Source organism: Zootoca vivipara, chromosome 3 (assembly GCF_965207765.1).
Source record: "Zootoca vivipara chromosome 3, rZooViv2.hap1.1, whole genome shotgun sequence".
Classification (NCBI taxonomy): Eukaryota; Metazoa; Chordata; class Lepidosauria; order Squamata; family Lacertidae; genus Zootoca; species Zootoca vivipara.
This window is the reverse complement of record NC_142586.1, coordinates 27,111,074-27,134,412: the sequence shown is the minus strand read 5'-3', so window position 1 is coordinate 27,134,412 and position 23,339 is coordinate 27,111,074. Positions and strand designations below refer to the sequence as shown.

General features: G+C 44.2%; 1 protein-coding gene across 2 annotated transcripts in view; it reads right to left on the bottom strand.

Annotated features, from left to right (window-relative positions):
* The window catches only part of HPCAL1 (hippocalcin like 1), a 74,717-nt gene extending 54,879 nt beyond the window's left edge, over positions 1-19,838 (bottom strand). The window contains exons 1-2 of one of the 2 annotated variants that reach the window (XM_035109859.3): positions 19,639-19,838; positions 19,081-19,303 (exon numbers count right to left, since the gene is read on the bottom strand). The gene's annotated coding sequence lies outside the window, so the exon portion shown is untranslated. Of the gene's footprint in view, positions 1-19,080; positions 19,545-19,638 lie in introns of those variants that run through there. The other variant, XM_035109858.3, reaches the window with a different exon arrangement.
* Positions 19,839-23,339: the final 3,501 nt, after the last annotated feature.

Sequence of the window (23,339 nt, the reverse complement as noted above, 5' to 3'; positions counted from 1 at the left end):
AACATTTATTTGGAAGTATGGCCCAAGGATTTATTGGAGTGCTCTTTGAAGAGTGCATTCATAGGATTACACAGCTTTATGGAACTACTCCCATAAGAAACAGCAACAAATCCTTTAAGACAGACATGTGGATTTAGGCAAGCTTTAGTCACTGCATAACTCATGACTGTTGAATTGTATAATCAGACATTCCACAGCAGCATTTTAAATAGACATGCTCTGACATCATATACAGTTTTCTTATGCTACAGAAGGGTAGGCTGACTTGTTGTTTACCATGGAACTGATCTTACCCCTCAAGAGGAGGGGAGGGAACCTGACGCATTCTAGATGTTGCTTGGCTGCAGCAGCATCCTTGACCCCTGGTCATGCTAGCAAGCGCTGATGGGAGTTTGAGTCCAGCACCTACAGGGCCATGGGTTCCTCAACCCTGCATTACGTAATGAAATTCTGTGCTGCTCTCAATTCATCATCACAGCAAGATGAAATATTTAGGAGATTCAATAGATTAGAATTAATGGAAGTGAGGGAGATACAAAGAGGTTGTAGATAATATAATGGTATGAAATAAGTATTGTTAGAAGATAATTATAATTTAATTACGAGGTAAGATACAGAGTGTAAAAGGATAAGATATAAAAGATAGAGAAATAGGGTAATATTAAAGTAATAATTAGACTTTATATAAGATTTAGAGTTTACTAAGGATGATCTGTAAAGAAACGCAGAAGGAGGTGGAATGAGAAAGTCAATAGATTAGAAATAAGGGTTGTAAGTTAGAACTTTTGCTTTTGTATTTTTTGTATTTTGTATTTTTTGTGTTTTGTATTTTCTTTTTGTGCTTTGTATTTTTGTATGTTTTTGTTGTTTGTTAAAAAAACCTTTAATAAATACATTTTAAAAAAAGAAATATTCAGGAGATTCAGGAGGAATCAAGCTCTGTCAACCTCTCCCGCTTCCTTCAAATTCCTCCTCAAAACCACATTTTTTGTGTGACTTTTAGCTTATCTTTCTAATCTTTAGGGACATGTTTCAACTACATGTAATGGAATTTGCACGTTTTCCTGCCCTTGTCTATCCTTGTCTATCTCTTCCTCCCAACCCCACTTGTTTCCCTATTGTTTAGAATGTAAACTCCTTGGGAATGAGGAGCCCTCCACGTAAGTTGAACTTGCTTATACATTAACTGGCGTGGTTCAAACATTGTGCAATACCACCATGGTTAGCAAACTCGGCCAATGGAATGAATTACATAGATTGCATAGTCTTCAAACATGTTCATTGGGGGAAAACAGGTGCTTCTTGGGCACTTAGCTCAATGATGTAGAGCACAAGCACTGCATATATAAATGCAGGTACAATCCCCAGCATCTCAGGGAACAGTGCAGGGAAAGATCTCTCTGAATGAGACTTTAGAGAGCTGCTGTCAGAGTAGACAGCACTGGGGCTTGCTCAACCAACTGTCTGACTTGGAGTAAGCCCACTTCATCTATTCATATGTCAAGCAGAGCTACAGAAGGAGTTGTTGTTGTTTAGTCGTTTAGTCGTGTCCGACTCTTCGTGACCCCATGGACCATAGCACGCCAGGCACTCCTGTCTTGCACTGCCTCCCGCAGTTTGGTCAAACTCATGTTCGTAGCTTCAAGAACACTGTCCAACCATCTTGTCCTCTGTCGTCCCCTTCTCCTAGTGCCCTCAATCTTTCCCAACATCAGGGTCTTTTCCAAGGATTCTTCTCTTCTCATGAGGTGGCCAAAGTATTGGAGCCTCAGCTTCAGGATCTGTCCTTCCAGGGAGCACTCAGGGCTGATTTCCTTAAGAATGGATAGGTTTGATCTTCTTGCAGTCCATGGGACTCTCAAGAGTCTCCTCCAGCACCATAATTCAAGAAGGAGTAAACATATGTTAATACTACCACCAACTAAAAAAAAAAACCTCATTTCCTACCAACCTTTCTCGTTGGTCTCTAAATATTTAGCAGTAACTACCAAGAACCTTTCTATGCCTGTTTTACTATGTGAAAACTGATTCAATATATTTTATGGTAACCCTCCACTTTTGCGTTTAACAATGTTTCTGTAACCCTTAATCACCAAAACTTCTAAGAGGTTTACATAAAATATAAATGTATAAGCCACTATACACTTACTACTCGGTGTAGTAAGAGGTTTACATAAAATATAAATGTATAAGCCACTTACTACACCAAGTAGAATATACTGAACTTAATACTTCCTTCAACTTTTGAAGATCACACATGAGATTTATTATTTTCCTTCTTTCTCTACTAAGGCTACAATATATTTGTTTAGTTGGCAGTTGGCAGCATACTGTAGTTCCTCGTGAACCATTCAGAGGTTTTATTTAAAGTAAATTCAAATTCTGTTAAATACGGTAGATCAACTACCAAGGAAGAAAGGGGGGAGGTGGGGGCAGTGGGAGAGTAAATACGCAGCATACAATAGAACTGTGCCCATTAATTTGATTTTCCATTTTTTAATGTTAAAGCATTTCCAATAAAGTTAACACAATTATATCTATGCACATTAATTACTCAGGAAGTTTATCATTTCCCAATCAACTGCACTTCCAGTTGTCCAGGAACCTAACTGCCACAGTTATTTCTTCAGCAGACAAAATGTAGTAACAGCTTTGTGGGGAGGGAGAAATTGAGGGAAAGGAGGAAATTAATCTGCTACCATAAAATTTTCCAAGTAATAATAATAAATCTTTAATACAGTCAAAGACCAGTGAGAATTTTCCAAGTAGTATCTCAATTAAATAGCATTTGAAAATTAGATTGAAATGTATAAATGAATTTCTGTTAACATGAATAGGTAAGTCATAAAAAAGACAGCCATTTCATAGCTTGGAACATCTGGAAAGCAACAGATTTAAAAATAACCAGAGAGAACATTTCAGATGAGAACTGCTGAACAGAAGATGATTTTAGAAAATGTTTGTGGCATGTTATTCACCTGCAGTATAATAGCACGCATGCATTTATAAACATATATTAAAGTACTCCACAGTGCTAACTGTAATGATTGTGCAATTAATGGCACTGTGCTCTACAATCTTGATTTTATCACGGAATTCTCTTCTTAAACAAAACTTGTATGGCTGTAAGACAGTAGCGTCCAACTCTGTAGAAATGCAGGTGCGGTTCAGCGTATTTCAAGTGTATCAACTATTTCTGTGAACTCTTGTACTCTCTTAACCCTGAACCTGCAGAGATGGGTGAGAATAATCTCAGCAGCTGCATGACAATGAATGTTACGAATGTGATATTGTTGACAAAAGTGAGAGGCAAAAACATTTCCTGTAGCTGAAGCCTGGCTGTTACTTTGTATGTGGCCTGCTAATGATCAGTTGCTACAGTTATAAGGAAGCTATTGCAGGCCTTACTGGTTTACAGTCCAACCTATCGGCTTACATTCTAGACAGGAAAATTCCAAAGGTCAAGTGCTGATAGGCCACTTAATGGACACTCCCTTGGCTCACAGCTATAGGCCAGCGATCTGGAAACTACAGACATGTAGGACACTGGTCAGAGGGTCCTGGCTGAATCTGCAGAAAAGGGCAATTTGGTGTCAGCATGGTTTGTGTGATTAGTGGGGGCATTTCGTGGAAGGAAGAGACTGAGGAAGCAGCAGCAGAATGCTATCACACAATATCTGTATCACTGATGCTGTACTAAGGAGACACAGTATTACTAAAGGTTTTGTGGCGTTAAGTGAAATTTTTAGGGAGGAAAGTGTATTTGTAATAAAATTGACAATTTGTTAACCAGGTCTTCCAGTTAGGTGGACCCTCTACTGCAGTGTTTCCCAAACTTGGGTCTCATCTCCCATCATCCCTAGTTAGCAGCACCAGCGGTCAGGAATGATGGGACCTGTAGTCCAAAAACAGCTGGAGACCCAAGTTTGGGAAACACTGCTCTACTGTCTAGGAAGGGTTTGTGTATGATTGTTGTTGTTGTTTGTTGTTGTTTAGTCGTTTAGTCGTGTCCGACTCTTCGTGACCCCATGGACCATAGCACGCCAGGCACTCCTGTCTTGCACTGCCTCCCGCAGTTTGGTCAAACTCATGTTCGTAGCTTCGAGAACACTGTCCAACCATCTCGTCCTCTGTCGTCCCCTTCTCCTTGTGCCCTCAATCTTATCCAACATCAGGGTCTTTTCCAGGGAGTCTTCTCTTCTCATGAGGTGGCCAAAGTATTGGAGCCTCAGCTTCACGATCTGTCCTTCCAGTGAACACTCAGGGCTGATTTCCTTCAGAATGGATAGGTTTGATCTTCTTGCAGTCCATGGGACTCTTAAGAGTCTCCTCCAGCACCAGAATTCAAAAGCATCAATTCTTTGGCGATCAGCCTTCTTTATGGTCCAGCTCTCACTACCATACATTGTGTATGGTACAAATGGGCAGCTCTGCCTCTACTGGTATTTTTCTGCTCCAAAGCAGAAAATGTTTCGGGGAATTGTTTGGGCACCAGTTCATAAAGGCGCCCCAAATCTTCCACTGTAGAATTATTTCTCTCAAATCCTTCCGACAATTAGTCGGAACATGCATTTCACAATTGAACTTCTAAGACTGCTGTGGAAACCAAAAGCAGACAGGGGTGATGATGGGAGGTCTGAAAAGCCAAGAAATGGATAACATTACAGTGGTGCCTCGACTTACGAATTTAATCCGTTCCAAAGGCACCTTCGTAGGTCGAAAAATTCGTAAGTTGAAAAATGCCATTGGAAACATGATTTCCCACAGGAATGCATTGGAAACGGAAAAATTCGTAAGTCGAAGCAACCCTATCTAAAAATTCGTAAGCTGAAAAATCCCTATCTAAAACCGTCATGGTTTCCTTTCGGATGTCGAGACATTCGTAAGCGCGCGGCCATTAGCCCCATTCGTAAGTCAAAAAATTCTGTTGTCGAGACGTTCGTAAGTCGAGGTACCACTGTATTACACCCAGGGGGGGGGTTAAGACATCGTCAGGATTGCTCAGTGAAGAGCAGGCTGCATGCCCCTGCATGCTGTGTCAGGTTCAGCAGCTGCTATGGGCACATCTTTAAAAAACAAACAAACCCCAAAGAAAGGAGAAAAGAGCTACCGGTAGAAACAGCTACCTCTGTGAGAGGAAGTTCCCGCAGCTTCTGCCTATACTGTATAAGACTTGACCTTTCTGTAGCACTCTCATTCCGCATTTGTAATATCACATTGCACCAGCCTTCTGGCCAAACCTGAGTGCGTAAGAGCCAAAACCCTTTGTGCTACACCCTTCAGGCCAGTTTATTTGGCTGAACAGCTTTATTTGGCTCTATTAAATTCAACCACATTGGGGCTGATCCAAGCAGTGAATTGTTTGTTTTGAGAAGCTCATCAATATAAGCCTTTAAGGTATAATCTACAGCTGTCCCTTTTGTGTGTGTGTGTGTGTGTGTGTGTGTGTGTGTGTGTGTGTGTGTGTGTGTATCCCTTTGCCCTTTGGGAAAGAAGCTAGGGTGCCCTTTATTTATTTTATATACAAGTTATGCTTACTATCCTCCCTTCACCAAATGGTCCCAGGGCAGGGTTACAGAAAACAGCACAATTTAAAACAATATATAATTCATTACACTTCCCAGAGGTCCTAACATTTGGGATGCTGCTGCAGCACCAGCAGCAGCATTCTATGACATAATGGAGGCTCTGGGTCAGCCCTCCTTATTGCGAGACTCTGCTGTCCTCAGTGCCATGGAAGTTTTAAGGGAAAGGAAAGAGCGGTGCAGCCCTTCTGAAGCACTGGGTTGATGGGGCCACGTCCTTTCATCAATCAGGCCTTGCTATCAATCAGGAGAAACAGGACCATGAAATTCCCTAGAGGCTCTGAAATAATAGCTCTTCATTTTAAAATACTGAAGCCAATTCCAGAACTGATATTTTTGACGGCGGAAGGTACTTGTCCATCAGTGAGGAAAGGAGGTTGAAGGAGAAAGATAAATGGAAGATGAAATGGGATGAGGCAGAGAAGAGAAATAAGCAAACCCAAATATACTGTTAACAAGGCATGCAGCAAAACAGTTTTCAATCAGAGTGCAATAGCTGGTCAGTACTAGCATTGCAAAAGCCACTTCCCATACAAAATCTACACTGCAGCAAACATGCAGGCTTTCCGTACATGGATTATACCAGGGGTCCCCAGACTACGGCCCCCGGGCCGGATGCGGCCCAATTGGCCTCCCAATCCGGCCCGCGATGACCCCCGCCGCCCGCTGCCGCCGCCCGCTCTTACGGCGCGCGGCGCGGCGGCGATCATCAAAATCGGGGGGAAATCGCCGAAAATCCTTTGTGCGCATGCGTATGGGCCTCTCCCGACCCAGAAGAGGTCATTTTCGGTGCACTTCCGGGTCGGGGGAGGCCCATACGCATGCGCACAAGCGATTTTCGGCGATTTTTTCCCCGACCGTGTGCGTGTGCGCATGTGCACGGGCGCGCACTCCCCCGCCCTCCGGCCCGCTGCGCGCGCACTCCCCTGCCCTCCGGCCCGAAGCCCGGTAAGTCTGGGGACCCCTGGATTATACTTTTTACCCAAGTTGGGGAATAATCTATGAAGCATGGCAAGAGGGACAAGAAGAGGTGGAAGCACAATGCTTAGGGTTCCCACGTCAAAAACTTCAGAATTGGAGTCCTCTCTTCTCTGTCTGTGCGGTAAATCCCAAACAAGGGAGAAAGGAGGGGAAAGGGGTTGCGGGGACTGCATCCGTCCCAGAAAGTCTCCACGGAGTTTTATGGAAGGGATGGGGAAACCTGCGGCCTCACAGGTGCTCTTGAACTCCAACTCCCATCAGCCCCAGACAACATGGCTGATGGTCAGGGATGATGGGAGGAGTAGGCCATAAGCACCTGGGAGGGCACAGGTTAGCCATACCTGTTCTATTGCAACCCAATGTACTGAACTGGAATAAGGTGAATAAGCAGGTCACACTTGTCCAGGGCATTTTTTAAAATCACTCTGAGGAAAAACAATTTTTTCTCCAAGGCCAGGGAAGGAGGAATTAATTAGTTCCTAATTTAAAGCACAAATACATTTCATTACCTTCTGGTACCACAATTTTCCTATTACATGGCAAGAAAAAAAGGTTACTCTTCCTCCTTGAGGTCTGACTTAATTCACTATTACTTGGCAATATAGTAGCATTTGTACTGTCTTTAAAGTCAGATACTAATACCGTAAATGAATATTGACACCCAAAACAATGATTCTGGCTTTCTTCTGCCTTTTTTCTTTTGGGAAAAATATTCCCATACGCCTTTCCAGCCACGTTTTCTTTTCTGGCTTCTGCACTAAAAATGCTTTCATCCCAAGCAACCACTATTAATTAGGAGCAAATCCCATTTTACATGGTGCTTGCGTCTAAGAGGCATAGGATCGACGGCAAGAGCCTGCCAATTCCAAGAACTTTTCTAAAACAGCCATTAACTGGGTCAGGAGTAGCCTTCCAACTTTTCACATGCTGAAATATTTACACATGTCACTTAACTCAGCTGCTGTAAAATGTTCCAGGCCACTGGGACAGTTTCTGCTCCAGGATGCCAAGTAGCATGACCCTTAAGGTTGAGGCCGAAACTAACTTTAAAACAAATAAGACTAAATATTTCAACAGCTTCCATTGCTACGTTTTCAGCTTAACCAGTAAGAACTTTGGACAACCCTATCCTGCGTCGCCTATCCCAAATTCAGATTGCCCTATGAAATTGATGATTTCAAATTTAATTTGAACAGACATGTCTGATGCCACTCTTAAATAAGGAACAGACCCCAAAATAAGGAGAAATTGCTTGAAATAAACAGCATATTGCAATTCTAGGCAGAACACTGCATAGCACAAGGGGTGAAAATGAATCTAATACTGAACCATGGGACCATTTTACACATGACAATAAAAATTATATGCTGTGGAAACACAGGGGCCTATCAGCCACATTCCCCCCCCAACAATATTTGGAACACAGGAAGCTTTCTCTTAAGCCAAGCATCCTCAAACTTCGGCCCTCCAGATGTTTTGGACTACAATTCCCATCTTCCCCAGCCACTGGTCCTGTTAGCTAGGGATCATGGGAGTGGTAGGCCAAAACATCTGGAGGGCCACAGTTTAGGGGTGCCTGCCTTAAGCCAAGTCAGACCAGTAGACTTTCTAGCTTAGTATTGCTTACAGTGACTGGAAGCTCTCTCCGGGATTTCAGACAAAGGTCTTTCCCAACCCTACCCAGAGAGGCCAGTGACTGAATGCAATACCTTTTGCATGCAAACCACACTGAGATTTGTCCCTTCCCCCTAGCAAATACTTCTGTGCGGACAAAGAACTCACATACATAAATGTGAGTCGCAACTGCCTGAACCGCCTAGAACAGTGATGGCCAAACTTGGCCCTCCAGCTGTTTTGGGTCTACAACTCCCATCATCCCTAGCTAACAGGTCCAGTGGTCAGGGATGATGGGAACTGTAGTCCCAAAACATCTGGAGGGCCATGTTTGGCCATCACTGGCCTAGAAGGATGCATCCCTCATGATTACATGCAAGTACATCTTGCATGTTAAAAAGGAAGAAGCTACAAACACACCTACCAGTTACCACACCCAGACCAAATTTTACCAGCTTCTCTGCAAGAATATCATGTGGAAGACAGCCAAGCAGTTAGCTCTTGGCTCCGGTGCTCTGAAAATACTGTCTCAACAACTAAATCATCTAGTGTAGACATTTAAGATTTTACATGCCTACACATTTAGGAGGTAGTAGCAAAGAGAACCCAGATCATTATAAAGAGTGTTTTGTTCAACATCGTGGGTATGTGGAGGAGGCCATTATGTTGAAGTCACAGCATACCAAGTCCACAGTTCTCAATCCACTCATTTTCAGCAGTTCAACATGGATTGTTTTGCAAGGCAGTTGATTTTTGTGCTCTTTCCATTCATACTCTTTAACAGTGTTATCACCATCAGAGAAGGGGGTGCCAGAAAGGGGTGCTATTGCTTAATTATCTTCATTACATACAAACCCAGATACTGTATACACTACAAATACTGTAATTTGTGGCTTTTAGGAAAACATATGCTCGTGTTCCATTGCCTCCTTTTTTTTTTTTTAAAAAAAAGCACACACAAGCTCCAATTGCAGAAAATTAGAACAGGAGAGGTGAAAATGGTGAATGTCACATTTTGTTACCTATTTATCTATCAGGGCTATAATCCTATTCACGTTTATCTGTAAGTAAGCTCCACTATACCCAGCAAGACTTACTTATGAGTAAATATCATGGGATTGCAGTGCAAGCAGAGTTCTAGGAGCCTGCTCCTCTCAATTTCCCACCCGTCTTTCACTTCCCTTCCTATTCTGTGATGTCCATGTCACGGCAAGGTTTTGTGATGCTATGGAATCCTCAGTGGGGAAAGTGGGTGTGCATTCATAGATTTAATATATTGCAATTTTAAAAAAATATTAATTCACTGGTCTTCAACTGGTAGGTCAGGATACACTGCTAAGCCATGGCCTGATCTAAAGGTGGGTTGCAAGAGGAACACTGTGACAATGCAGATATATGGGGAAAGATTCAGAAAGGGGGGGGCCCCCAAACGCATGTTTGGGTTAAAACCAGTTTTGGATTAGAACTGAGTCCTGGGTATAAAAAGGTTGAAGACTGCTCTACTATACGCTCTCACATTCCAAATCATTCTGTAACCTACGGTGAATTTAGCGCACATCTTAGGAGCCCTGGGAGGCATGGAAAGCTGTACAGACAAAGGCTTCGGGTAGACTAAACTGAAAAGCTGGGATTATGTGGATGGGATAGGCTGCCACAATGTAGCTATAGAAGAAGGCCAGAGAAGATGCAATGAACAAGAGGGTGAAATGGTGGGCATCCCTCACGCATACACAAGACAGTGAACCGGAACTCCAAAGGAGACCAAGTGGAAACAGCTGCTTTTTACCGTGCAGAGATATAAAATGCAATGCCAACAACAAGATGCAGAAGCAAATTCTAATAATACACTATTACAGAAAGGTTACTTAAAGGGACAAAATAACAACAACATAGCCAGCTGAGTGAAGTTAAGACTGATTGCAGATATTACAGTATAGCAGCTGGAAACCAACCAGGGTTCTTTCACACATGTGAACAGTAAGCAAATGAATTATATTTAACACACTTATGTAAAACTGAAATAAAGGGAGTAAAGCAGAATGAATGCTCATGCCCAAAATGAACTTAAAAATCATGGAAGGCCAGGCTGACTTTGCTTTCCACCCACATAGCTGATTTGTGGTTCAAGAAGATGCTTTCCTCCCTGCCTCTGCCCATATTCCCAACCAAAAACTCCAAATGAAGCTTATGCAATATACATGCCAAAAATGAATGACCTCGGCAAAATGCATTTCCTTACCTTGGCCATTCCCTAGATCTCTGAAAAATAGTATCTGTTATTTTGATAGAAATCTAGCTGCCAAGATGGCTCGCAGCAAAAAAGTTTTTGTTTTTTTTTGTTTCTTAGAAGAGATCAGACATTACAGCTCATTTGCAGAGGGTTCAGCAGGACCTGACATGCAGATCTGATGCAACTCACACATGCCACCTCCCCGTCTATATAGCAGCCCAGAAAAACTGCCAGGGCAGTATGGGTGTCACACCCCAAACAGAAGGTGGTTGTGCAACACCTCGTCCCATGGACTGCTTCCTGTTCACAGGCATTGCTTCCCATTGCTCAAGTTTAACACTGAAGCAGTGTACTGAAACTGCAAGAAGCTCCTCTGGTCGTATGTCCCATCATATTCAATACAAATGTGGAAGCACCACCGCCGAGACGAAAACTGAAGCCTGTTGTAATGTGTGCTAAATTTAATCAGGGACAGCCCAATAAATTTTGCCTGCTGAGGCAAAGGGTGAAATGGTGCTGCCCACCACCCAGTTCCATGTGCAGAATCTGACCAGCCTGGCAGATACAGTGGTGCCTCACTTAACGAACGGAGGTTGCCTCGCTAGACGAATTCATTTTATGAAAAATTCGTCTAGCGAATCACGGTTTCCCATAGGAATGCATTGAAATTCAATGAATGCATTCCTATGGGCAAAAAAAAATCAATGCATTCCTATGGGATTCGCTAGACGAATTTTTCGTTATAAGAATAGACCCGTAGAACGAATTAAATTTGTCTAGCGAGGCACCACTGTGAATCTTATTTCAACGCTGGTCATGGTGTCATGACCCTGGAACATAGCTGTCCACTTTCGGATTTGAAGATAAGGGATCAGCAGCCTCACCTGTCCCGGGGACAGTCTACGCGGTATATCTAACAATCCAGGATAGCAGCGGGAAACTGTGCTGGAATAAGGGAATTTCCAGCAAAAAAAAAAGGTAAAGTTGACAGCTGTGGCTTGGAATAAGGGAGTTTCCCGCAAAAAAAGGGAGGGTTGGCAGCTATGCCTTGGAACCGGGAGGGCATGCAGCTCCAGACCCCTGGATGAACCTGTGGGGCGAGTGTCCCGCTGGTAGGGAGATGCGGCACCACCATCCTCTGAATCATAGGACTCGAACGGAGGACCTTAAGACGACCCAGGAAGACCTGCAGTAGGAGAAGGCTGGGTCCCGCATATACAGAGCAGCAGCTTACAGCATAAATGCTGCCAACAAACAGGTGACTGCTGCTACTGTTACTTCTACCGCTCAGTATCAGGGTTCAGTTTCAGTTTGTTCCTCGCTTCCCTAGAGCACAGCCTGAGCCCTACCTTGCCTCCAGTAAGGAACCTTGTCCCAATACCCCAGTCAGGGTCAGGCCTTGCCTTGATGCAGAGAGCACAGCTAATGGGAGAGAGACATCTACTACATCTCATGGCATCAGATGCAGGCCAGGCTATGCGTGGAACATGCACGTCTCTCTCCTCTATTCTCAGCTGCCTCACTCTACCCAACAGTAGCATACAGGTAATCTCTCTCCCAGCAAGATTTCCCTTTCTCTTCATTCCCATGCTGTTGTCTACACATTGGTGTGTTATTTGAGTGAACGGGCAACACAGATTATAAGGGGCAATAAGTCTGGACATTTAGTTCTGCCCCTGAGGTTGCACACCTTCTCAATATCCCCCTCCAGGGCTGAAGGATAGCTTCTGAAGCAGGAAGCTTTTTCTATCAGTGAAATGTTTAGAATCCTCAAACAGGGTCCTAAATCACACAGCGAGCCTACAGGAATAGAAAATGCTCCTCAGTTCAGAAATTACTCAACATGTAATGGGTAAGAGGGAGCTGAGCAACCACATGGCCCCACAGCTCTGCGTAATGTGTGAAGAGAATCTTATTCAGGTCTGCTCATAATACGGCTCCTTCCCCCCCACCCCCTTTTAAAGGATGTGCTTGCAACAGTGTATGCACTGATATAGAGAACTACTGTATATTCCTGCGTATAAGACTACTTTTTAACCCAGGAAAACCTTCTCAAAAGTCGGGGGTCGTCTTATATGCCGGGTCGTATTTCTTATACGGCGAGTATATCCCAAACTCTATATTTTAACTGGAAAAGTTGGGGGTCATCTTATATGCCCAGTCGTCTTATACGGCGGAATATACAGTACTAGAAAATATTACTGACAGTCTTAAAATCTAGGTGTTTGGGTTGCTACTAAAGTCTGAGGCATTTTGTGTTCCATATGGTTTGGTTCGTTCAATGTTGCATGTGTGGCGTGCACTATTACTTAAGAGTCTGCTGTGCATTTTGACCATTAGATACAGAAGTCTCCCATTTTTCAACTTTTCTAGCGAATTTCAGCTTATTCTTTGCACACAACTTTTCAACTTACTGTTGAAATTCCTATCAGTCACTCCCAGAAGTCTTCACACACACATTGAATATCTAAACATATTGTTATTATACTGCATTAAGCAAACCTACTGCCATCTTGAAGACAAATCCAATTCATGTTCTGGCCTGCTTGCTGTATATTTACACGGAAGGCTGAAATCCCAGGCTAACCAAGCACCAGATGTTCCAAAGATAGGATACGGCATTTTAAAAGTGCCTCTCCCCAAACTTTCTTGGGTTATTGGTTCTAATTTTTTCCAACTCACAAAGTACACCACAGGGTGTTGCTCTGGCAACTAAGGATGCTGCACTTGGTACACAACGCATTTGGCTTTAATTTGAATTCTTTATCAGCAAACAATTGTGGCATGCACTTATACTACTAAAAATATTTATCTTGATTATGAAATCACTTTAAAGCCACAGTGGAAGATTTCCTCCCTCTTATGAAATACAGTGGTATGCCTTCCTGCCCATTACAGTGGCGGCACCTTCTTCTACCTAATCTCCTATCTAATTTGTCTAAATAAGATGTAACTTGTTGTGATTAGGAAGACTTGTCAAACAATTTCTTGTGGATGGATATACTCCAATTAGGACGCAAGACCACAAAGATTAAAGCAGCCCCTTTAATCTCATCTTATTTTAAGCACAGAGGTTTGCACAGCTCCTGCTTTGGTCAATATTGTTGCTTTTTTTACACCCATCAGATGAATGTACTTCCAAACCCCTTAAGTTTGAGAAGCAAAGGCAAACCCCATATCTTTTTATCGTGAGCCAAGGAAGAATGTTGCAAACTTGTGTATTTGTCTGCCTTATTTTCCAGCCTTTGATGTCTAAAATAGGACAGTGTGAAACTGCAGGAGTGTGTGTGTGTGTCAAACTTTCAACTATGCCTTTAATTTGTGCCCTGGTTTTCTGAAATAAATATTCCCCCCCCCAGTATTTTTTTAAAAAATTTGGACCAGAGTTATTCAGAACTCAGATTCCTGCAAAGTCTTTTGTTGCTTGTATACATTTCCCTTTTGAGCTATTTATGTATTATTTCCAATATGACAGAGAAAAAGGGTCACAGCTCAAGTGGTTTGGAAAGCCACCTAGAGTAACCGAGGAATGTGCACAGAACCCTAGCATTATTTCTTAAAGCTACTATAATTAAAATAAAGTATATTCTACTATTATAACTGGAGTGAAGCAGTTAGAACTGAGTGGTCAAGTAAAGTAGGTTACTCATACTCTTGTGTGTTTAAAAGTCACATGACAGTGGTTCCATGACTGGAGAGTCTGTTGGTCAACCAGAATGGTTCCCAACACCACCATAGTCATTTGAAGAAGAAGGGTTTGGATTTGATATCCCGCTTTATCACTACCCGAAGGAGTCTCAAAGCAGCTAACATTCTCCTTTCCCTTCCTCCCCCACAAAAAACACTCTGAGGTGAGGGGGGGCTGAGAGACTTCAAAGAAGTGTGACTAGCCCAAGGTTAACCCAGCAGCTGCATGTGGAGGAGCGGGGAAGCGAACCCGGTTCACCAGATTACGAGTCTACCGCTCTTAACCACTACACCACACTGTAGGGGAGAATGTGTTTTCCTCAGTACAATTCATTTGTAAGGAAGTTTCAAATGCTCCAACTCCCATTAGCCCCAGCCAGGACGGTCAATGGTCATGATGAATGGAGTTTTAATCCAGCAAAATCTGAATAACCACAGGTTTCCTACCCTGCCTCTAGAGGATGAGTGAATTGACCGGGAAGGGGCCCGTTTTTGTCTAGAAAACAAAGTATTCTGTTTGTTAGAAATCAGAGCCCACAGAATTGTAGAGTTGGAAGGGACCACAAGGGCCATTTAGCAGCCCAACCCCCCCGTGATGCAGGAATCTTTTGCCCAACGTGGGGCTTGGACACAAGACCCTGCGATTAAAAGTCTTCTGCTCTACCGACTGTGCTATCCCACATTGTGGTAGGCAGTCTGGCTTCCTGTAAGACTGACAGGCCTCATTTTTCCAATTATGAGTAATACGTAATATTTTAGCTGGAACTACCTGCCCTAGATAGTGCACTCTGGGGGAATTAATGTACTTCCCCTATGAAAAAAGCTACTTAGTTTTCAGACATGAATGCCACAGCACTAATGAATTCAGAGATCACAAAGAAGCACGTTCAGCCAAAATTAGTAGGCACCTGAAGGTTTCATGTCCCATGTGTAGCAATCAATCAATAGTTCTCCCTCCCATTACTTTTTAGAGTTTGCTTTTTTCTTTACTCTTGGAAAGAGGGGAGGAAAGCATTCCACCCCCATTAATATTCTTTCACAATTTTTTCTTTCGCTTTTTCTCTGAAGTATGGAAGATGACAACTGGAGAAAGACTTTGGACTACATCAATCAAAGCAAGCAAGCACATGTAAAATCAATATGACAACAGAGATTTGCAATTAGCAATAAGCTGCTAGAGTTCGGATTATTTGTTGTCTTGCACATTTGTTCGATTGCAAACAGGCAGAATACTGAAAAATCCAGAATTAACTTGAAACATGCAATACTCATTGAAGTTTAATTGATGGGTTTCTGCAAGCAAAAGCCTTTTTGCATTGGTAAAGAATTTATAGCTCAGCCACCAGGGGTAGCCAACATTACCTTACTAATACGGTCAACCTGAGCAAGAGATAAATGACATCTTGCCAGCAGAAATTAACTCCACTGAGGGTTAAGCTCCCTAGCAACTCATTGCCTCATATGCCCTAAAGGTATATATATATATATATTGACTCAAGATAAAGTATTATTAAATATCAGAAACTTAAAAGCTTGCCGGGTAACAACAAAATAGTTTATCTTTCAATCCAGTAATGAGAAACAATTCCAATTACTATGAATTAACACCCATAATACACCACAACTTCCCAGAACATTCAAAATCTTCTTTCTTAAGGCATTAATACTTTCTGCAAGCTGGAATTCTATAATCAGTTACCGTATATACCAGAAACCCAAACTTGTTTCAGTGGGAGTAAGTGAACAGAGCAGAATGCAAGGCTTTCATTTATAGCCTTTGTAAAATTAAGCAAGATCATAGGGATATAAAAACCACATTAAGCAGACACTAACCCTACTTGCATGTGAGTAAACGGAACTGAATTCAATGCAACTTGCTGCCGAGCACACATGCTTACAAATACACTTTGAGGCTACAAAGCGAATACACATTCACCTGGGAGTAAGTCTCATTGAACTTACAGTATTTGGTCTTATTCCTGAGTGGACATGCATAGGACTGCACTATTACAAAGAGTTTTTCAAAGTATTCCAAAGTTAGAAAATTACAACAGTATTTAATGGGGGGGCAATGTAACTACTGGGAGGATGGGCAATGTAACTACTGATTCTCTCCCAAAATAGGTACTTTCCAGGTTTGTTGGGCTATAATCAGCAAGCGTTTCCCTTGCTGGAAAGAACTGACACTAAACTATTTTCTCCTTTAACTGACTTTGCTTTAGGATAAATCATCTTATTTCAGCAAGTAAATTACAAATCCATAAGCAATGCTTTGAGATATTCTGTCACATTAAACTCAAATGGTTACTTTCCTGCAGTTAAAAACAATTTTCCAAGTATTGGAAATGCTTGTCAGCATCACATTAATATGAGTCAAATACTTCTTAACTAGCATTTCTGCCTCTGTCAGAAAAAAAAATGTGATGCAAACTAATTTCTTTCTTATAGCTCAGGTCTACTTTTCTAGAACATTCCCTTTCCACTGAATCATGTCCCCCTTGATAGAAGAGGACTCAAGTCATTTTTAAATTTGCTTGTACGAGATGCACAGAAGCACCACAACCACTAAGTGCAAAAGGCAACTGACAGACCGAATTATCAACACACTAAAATTGAGAATCTCAGGGTCCTCTTCGTGTCTCTCCTGCAAAAGAATTGTTTAGAGCCAGTTATACTATACAAAACTCACACGCGACAGAGACCCTTCCCCGGAAGGCTTCACAATCTACATGAAGACTAGAACTAGACCAAGATCTGAGAATTTATGAGGAACAGGTGCCATGAGGGGGGGAGAGACATCCAGACAACTGAGGGGCAGGTGGGACAAGCCTAGGTTGGATTTTCCCTGATAAAAGGAGGATGTTGACTACTCAGTCAGTTAAAGCCATTTTTGGATTGGCTTGCACCCAGACAGTCTGGAGCTTGCAAAAGCACACACACACACACACACATGCCACAGGCATGGGTCAGTCAGTCATACAAGCCAGAAAGCTGTTCTCAAAGACCAATAGGCAGGGCACTTCAAAGTCATAGCAGATTAACTGTTGCCACCGGCTTTTCTTTTTTAGTGGCAGCAGGAAGCACTGACGGGACATTGGCAAGAACCCATGCAAGGCAAGCTTTATCACAATAATGGTTTAAAGAACATTCCCTGTGCTCCCAACACTATACTGTAGCTTAAATTCAAACACTGGGAGGTTCGAGCTCAAGATGGCGCCTTAACTTGCAGAATGTGTTGCTAATGTAAGGACTGGAGTGGTGCGCTCCCCCCAGTCCCTTTCATTGCAAGAAGCATTTGCGCTGCCTGACATGCCCATTGAAAGCTTTTTTGTTGCTGCTGCCAATATTTCCTGAACACGTATTATGGATAACAATGCTATAAACACAGACTTGCCAGCAGGCTCCACTGACCTGAGCAGGACTTACTACTGAGTAAAATTACTCAACTACTGATGGATTGTTTTCTTTTTTAAATAATGTGAAGCACCGTGGCACTTTTTTTTGTGTGTAAATAAAAAGCTGCATAGAAATCATTTAAAACAAACAAACAAGTCTTGATGGCTATGATCCTAAGTACAGATATGTTCAAACAGTTTCCACTGAAATTAGTGCTACTTATAAGAAGCAGATGAGTTCAAGCTAGAGATATATCCTCAAGAGAGATGCAAAGTCATCTATCTGTTATCTGAACTCACGAGGAGAGGAGAGGAGAGTGTTATTTCAGATGCCGACAGGCTACATTTTGCTGCTTATTCTGTTGTTAAATCTGTTTGTATGGAAAGTTGTTTGAAAAGGACAAGGGGATTATTTTACACGTCATTCCCTAAGAAACTCCAAATGTCAAAGATCTTTTCAGGAGCTCAGGTATGTTGTCTCCATAAACTATATAGCCAATTCAACCAGAAACAGTTTACAAGGGTTCATTGAAATTTCCTCTCAAACCCTAGATTTATAACTGTCTCTCTTATCAATATACACATCTGGAAGAAGTCAGATTCTGTGTTTTAAGAGAAAGGGAGGGAACAAGAGGTTTTGACAGGACAGTTTGGAGAATAGCAGCTAGGAGTCTTTGTTTTGAAGTTAGTAGCAGCTTAATATTTATGCATTTGTGCATTGGCAAGTCAAATATTAACTACCCTTAACACAAGCCTTGTGGGTACTGAATAACTTTAATGCTAGTATTCTTTTGCGGCACTGGACAGCTTGCATGCTCGCAGTCACAAAAACACCACACATTTCTATTTCCTACAGCCCAAAGCAAAGTACTGTCACCTTTTAGAAAGGTAAGAGGAAGTGCATGCAAGTCCTGGAGTCTATAAGGGAAAGGAGTGGGGAACCTATATGCCTCTCCAACTCGCTCCAGCCAGCACGGTCAACGGTCAGGAGTGATGGGAGTTGTAATCCCAATAACATCGGGAGGGCCACAGGTTTCCCTCTACCCCGGGTGCAGGAGGGAGTTGGAAGAGCCGTTTCTCTCCCCAGTGAACCAAGTCTCTCTCTTTCTCAGGCACGAGAGAAATGTAAGAGTTTGCCTCAACAACCACGAATCTCGAAGCAGCAGCCAAAAACAAAATCACCACAGCGCTGTTGCAAAATGAAATGAAACCAAGCACACACCGGGGCTGCAGCCAGGAATCCTGGAAGGCAGCCTGAGAAGGGTGTAAAACTCTTTTCTCCCCGAACTGCTCACTCACATTTATTCAAGTTGGCCCAGAGGCGTGTGAAAAAACACACACCTCGCTCCATAGCGGTCAACCCCGCCTCGTCTTACGTGTCTGGGCATCTCTCTCTCTCTCTTTTTTGCACGAGGATACCTGCAAAAATGCAATGCCTCCGGTTCGAGTCCCGTGACATGGCTGCAAAACCAAGGAAAGTTCCCCACTCGATTCTAAGAGTCGCTTTGGCGAGGGAGAGGTTGGTCCAGAAAACAACCGAGCTGAGAGATGACGAAGACCCCGCTAGCCCGCTCCAAAGCCCCCTTACCGGACTCGCGCTCTTCCTCCTCACTCTTCGCAGGGCGCGGTGCGCGGTGGGGCTCCGAGACCGACCGGGAAGATGGGAGTTGATTGCGACGGGCGAGTCCGCCTTTCTCTCGCTGGCTCGCTTCTGCTCCCTCGCAGCTGCAGCCGCGCCTCGGCGTCGGCGAGGAAGGGAGCCGAGCGAGGGAGAGCGGGAAGGGCGAGGAGGCAGCGGCAGCAAATGCAGCCTGAAAGGAAACGAGCGGCCGAGGGAGGGGAGGAGGAAGCGGAGGAAGATAGAAAGAAAGAAAAGTGCGTGTGTGAGGCAGAAGTTGCCAGGCGCGTAAAAAGGGCCGTGCGCCCAGCAGCGCTCACTTCCCCATAGCGCGCACAGCCAAGCACTACCACGCGCCGAGCCCCCGGGAGCCGCTCGCAGCCTCCGCGCTGGTTTACGCCCGGCGGAGAAAGGAAGCCGCGCTCATATTGGATTAGGGGGCGGACCACGCGCGCCCCGGGAGGGGTACCGGCTTAGCAAGGCGGCTCTCGGCTCCCACGCGCCCGCTCCCCGTCGCCTTTTCCTCACCTGCCCTCCGTGTCTCCTCCGCCGTGGAGGGCGGCGGGTGGGCTCGCCTACAGGAACGGGAAGCGCGGCTCTGCCAAGCGGCCGGGCTCGGGCTTGGAGCGAGTTGGCGCCTCCCGCTGCTGCGCCGCGCTTGGTATCGCCCTCCACGCCCCGCAGATACCACGCTGCCCTGCCCGACGGCGGGGAGGAAGTTGCGAGGAAGTCCCGAGAAAAACAAAAGTGACTCGCTGCCGCCGCTCGAGTGGAGGGGAGTTTGTGCGCCGGTGCCCGCGTGGCGAAAAAATGTGCAAGGAAGCGGCCGGGCAAGGGCGGAGGGGGCGACAATGTGAGCTCGGCTCGCGCCCAGGAACTAGCCCGGCTGTTTTCGACTCCGTGCAGAGGCAGCTGCGTTGCCTCGGAGTCCCAGTGCAACGGCTGTAGCTCCCTCGCTCGTTAAGGTTGCCAGCTGGATAGCTCAGTTTGTTAGAGCACAGTGCTGATAGCGCCGAGGTTGCAGGTTTGATCTCGTATTATGGGATAGCCGCTTACTCCTGCATTGCAGGGGTTGGACTGGATGATCCTTAGGGTCCCTTCCAGCTTTACTGTTCTATGATTCTATGTCAGCCCATGCCCTGTTACTCTCCTACTTGAATGGGGAAGGATTAATGATGCTTCTTTATTGAGCTGTTCCCGTTCTGTGTAAGGACGACGGTTTCAAGTTAACATTTCTGCACGGCAATTAAAACAGAAACGGTTCTGTAGTGCAGTAGCTGTTAGCCTTTCTATTGCAGCTCACGAGCAACATCACACCCTCAGTTGTTTATAAGGATGGGAAATCTGTTGTCGTCATTCCTTTCCCCTCCCTCCATGTTTTTAACTCTCCACTCCATCACATAGCTGCCAAGTTTTCCCTTTTCTCGCGAGGAAGCCTATTCAGCATAAGGGAAAATCCCTTTAAAAAAGGGATAACTTGGCAGCTATGCTCTATCAGATCCAGCTACCATGGCCAAAGGTCAAGAATGATGGGAGCTGTAGTAATCCAACAACATCTGCAGGGCTGCCAGGGCACCAGGTTGGGGAAGGTACCACAGGCAATAATACATACAGTTGATGAGGATTGTTCCCCATCCCTGGTTTACATGTTTACTTCCCACTCTGCTCCACGTGTTTCACCTTCCTTTTTTGAAAAAAAAGAAGCAGCCAAACAACAAAAGGGAAATGATAAGTTATGCAAGGGCACTGTGTCCTGTTTTGCTACCCGAAGAAAACCAGGAGCATAGGAAGGGGGGATGGGGGTCACCCCAGGTGCCATCCTGGAGGTGGGTGACAAATGATCAAGGAACAATTACTGCCCTACTAGGGTGGTTCGTAAAAAAAACTTTTTTTAAAAAAAAGCCTGCTCCAAAGGTCTTATCGTACTACACTAGGGATTATATAGCTATATATGAAATTTCATGCATGTCAATTAATATCTTGACTCTCCTCCACAAAAATAGCTGTTTACTTGGCTGTTTTCCTATGCCGTGAAGGCTGAAATTTCAATTCAGTGGAGCACTTATTGTTCCCAACCCTAACCCTGCGGAAGTGGAAACACATCAGAATGAAGACTAGCATGGCAGGTAGTCTTGGAACACTGGGGTTTACAGGGTGCTTATTGTGGGGTGTGGGTTCTTCCTGCATGCACATTTTATTTTATATATTTTTGCAGAGTCTTAGAATTGTAGAACTGTAGAATTGGAAGGGACCCTGAGGGTCATCCAGTCCAACACTCTGCGATAACAGGGATCCTGTCCACAACCATCTCTGGGTGGACTCCCAAGCACCAACCTTCTGATTAACAGTCAGATGCAGTATTTCTGCCCACCCAGTTTAATCCCTAGACTTACAATTCCCCTGGGGAAAATCTCATAAATAAATAAACCTTTGGCCAACCACTTGCCTGTGGTATCCAGACTTCCCTTAAAATATTAAGCTCCTGTCCAAAAGCTGTCTTAAGTTTAGCTGAGGATCAGAACTCAGATCTCCCTAGTTGTTAAGAAATACCCTTATGGGGCTTCCAGAAGGGGGCTTAATATTGTAAAAGGGTTGGTCAGATATTGAAAATGGGTGGTTGGCAACAGGTCTTTTTCTCAACTTAGGGTGCTTCCAGACTGTCACTCTTTTGGGGTGGGATTTGGTAATACACTGGCAAAGTCAGGTTCTGCAATTGTAGTCAATTGGGAGGTCTCGTGCAACGAACTCGCTTTCCCAACAGATCAGACTTGTTATAACTGCACTAGAAAGTGTGAGGTCATACCTGCTTTGACACATTATCCTGCAAACGAATCAGAAGGAATTAAATAGCCACAGCATTTAAGCTCCCTGCAAACAAATCAGAATGAATAAACAGGTCACCTGGAAGCACCCTTAACTGTATTTTTCCTGGAAAGGGTAAATCTGGATTAAATTATGGGCACAAGCAGGCTGGCAATTTAATGCCAAGAACACTGAATCAAAGAATAGACACCTTACCGCCTGACTGCGTAAATCAGCCATCTGCACTAGCTGACAGTTTTGTTACAGGGCCAAATTTAAGGTGTTACTGTTAGTACCGTATATAAAAGCCCTCAACAGCTCGGAACTAGTTTACTTGAAGGATCACATTACTATTTAGATATACAGATATAGATATAGATCTGCTTGACCAGTTCAGTCACTGGAGCCAGCATATATTTAGGCACCAGGCAAAAATGTTTCTCTTATCACCCCGAGGAACCCCACATTGAAGGCGCCGTTAGGCTGCAAAGCACCCTCCCCCCCCCAAGCATCACCCTTTTGAAATGTCCATCCAAGTAGGACTGGAACCTCCACAAAGCGGCGCCACCCACCCCTAACTTGGACAGCTGCTCCAGAAGGACACCTTGGGCAATAGTATCAAAAGCTGCTGAGAGGTAAAGGAGAATTAACAGTGACACATTTCCTCTGTCTCCCGCTCGCATACTAGCAGACACGGGTGGCGCTGTGGGTTAAACCACTGGGCCTCTTGGGCAGGCATCCCCAAACTGCGGCCCTCCAGATGTTTTGGCCTACAACTCCCATGATCCCTAGCTAGCAGGACCAGTGGTCAGGGAAGATGGGAATTGTAGTCCAAAACATCTGGAGGGCCGAAGTTTGGGGATGCCTGCTCTTGGGGTTGCCAATCGGAAGGTTCGTGGTTGGAATCCCCGCAACAGGGTGAGCTCCCATATCTCCGTCCCAGCTTCTGCCAACCTAGCAGTTTGAAAGCATGTCAGTTCAAGTAGATACCGGTAAATAGGTACTGCTCTGGCAGGAAGGTACACGGTGTCTCTGTGCACTTTGGTTTCCGTCACGGTGTCCTGTTGCGCCAGAAGCGGTTTAGTCATGCTGGCCACACAACCCGGAAGGCTGTCTGTGGACAAGTGCCGGCTCCCTCGGCCTGAAAGCGAGATAATAATAATAATAATAATAAATTTTTATTTATACCCCGCCCTCCACAGCGAGAACCGGGCTCAGGGCGGCTGACATCAACAAGATCACAACAAAATGTAAAAGAAAGAAAAACAATCGATTAGAATGCGGATTAAAATACAATCCCAATTTATTTTTATTTTAAAAAAATGCAGCCTCGTTTTAAAATGGTCCAAATCAAAACCATAAGGGAGGAAAAACATAGTGGTCAGACTGAGTCCAGCCCAAAGGCCAGGCGGAACAGCTCCGTCTTG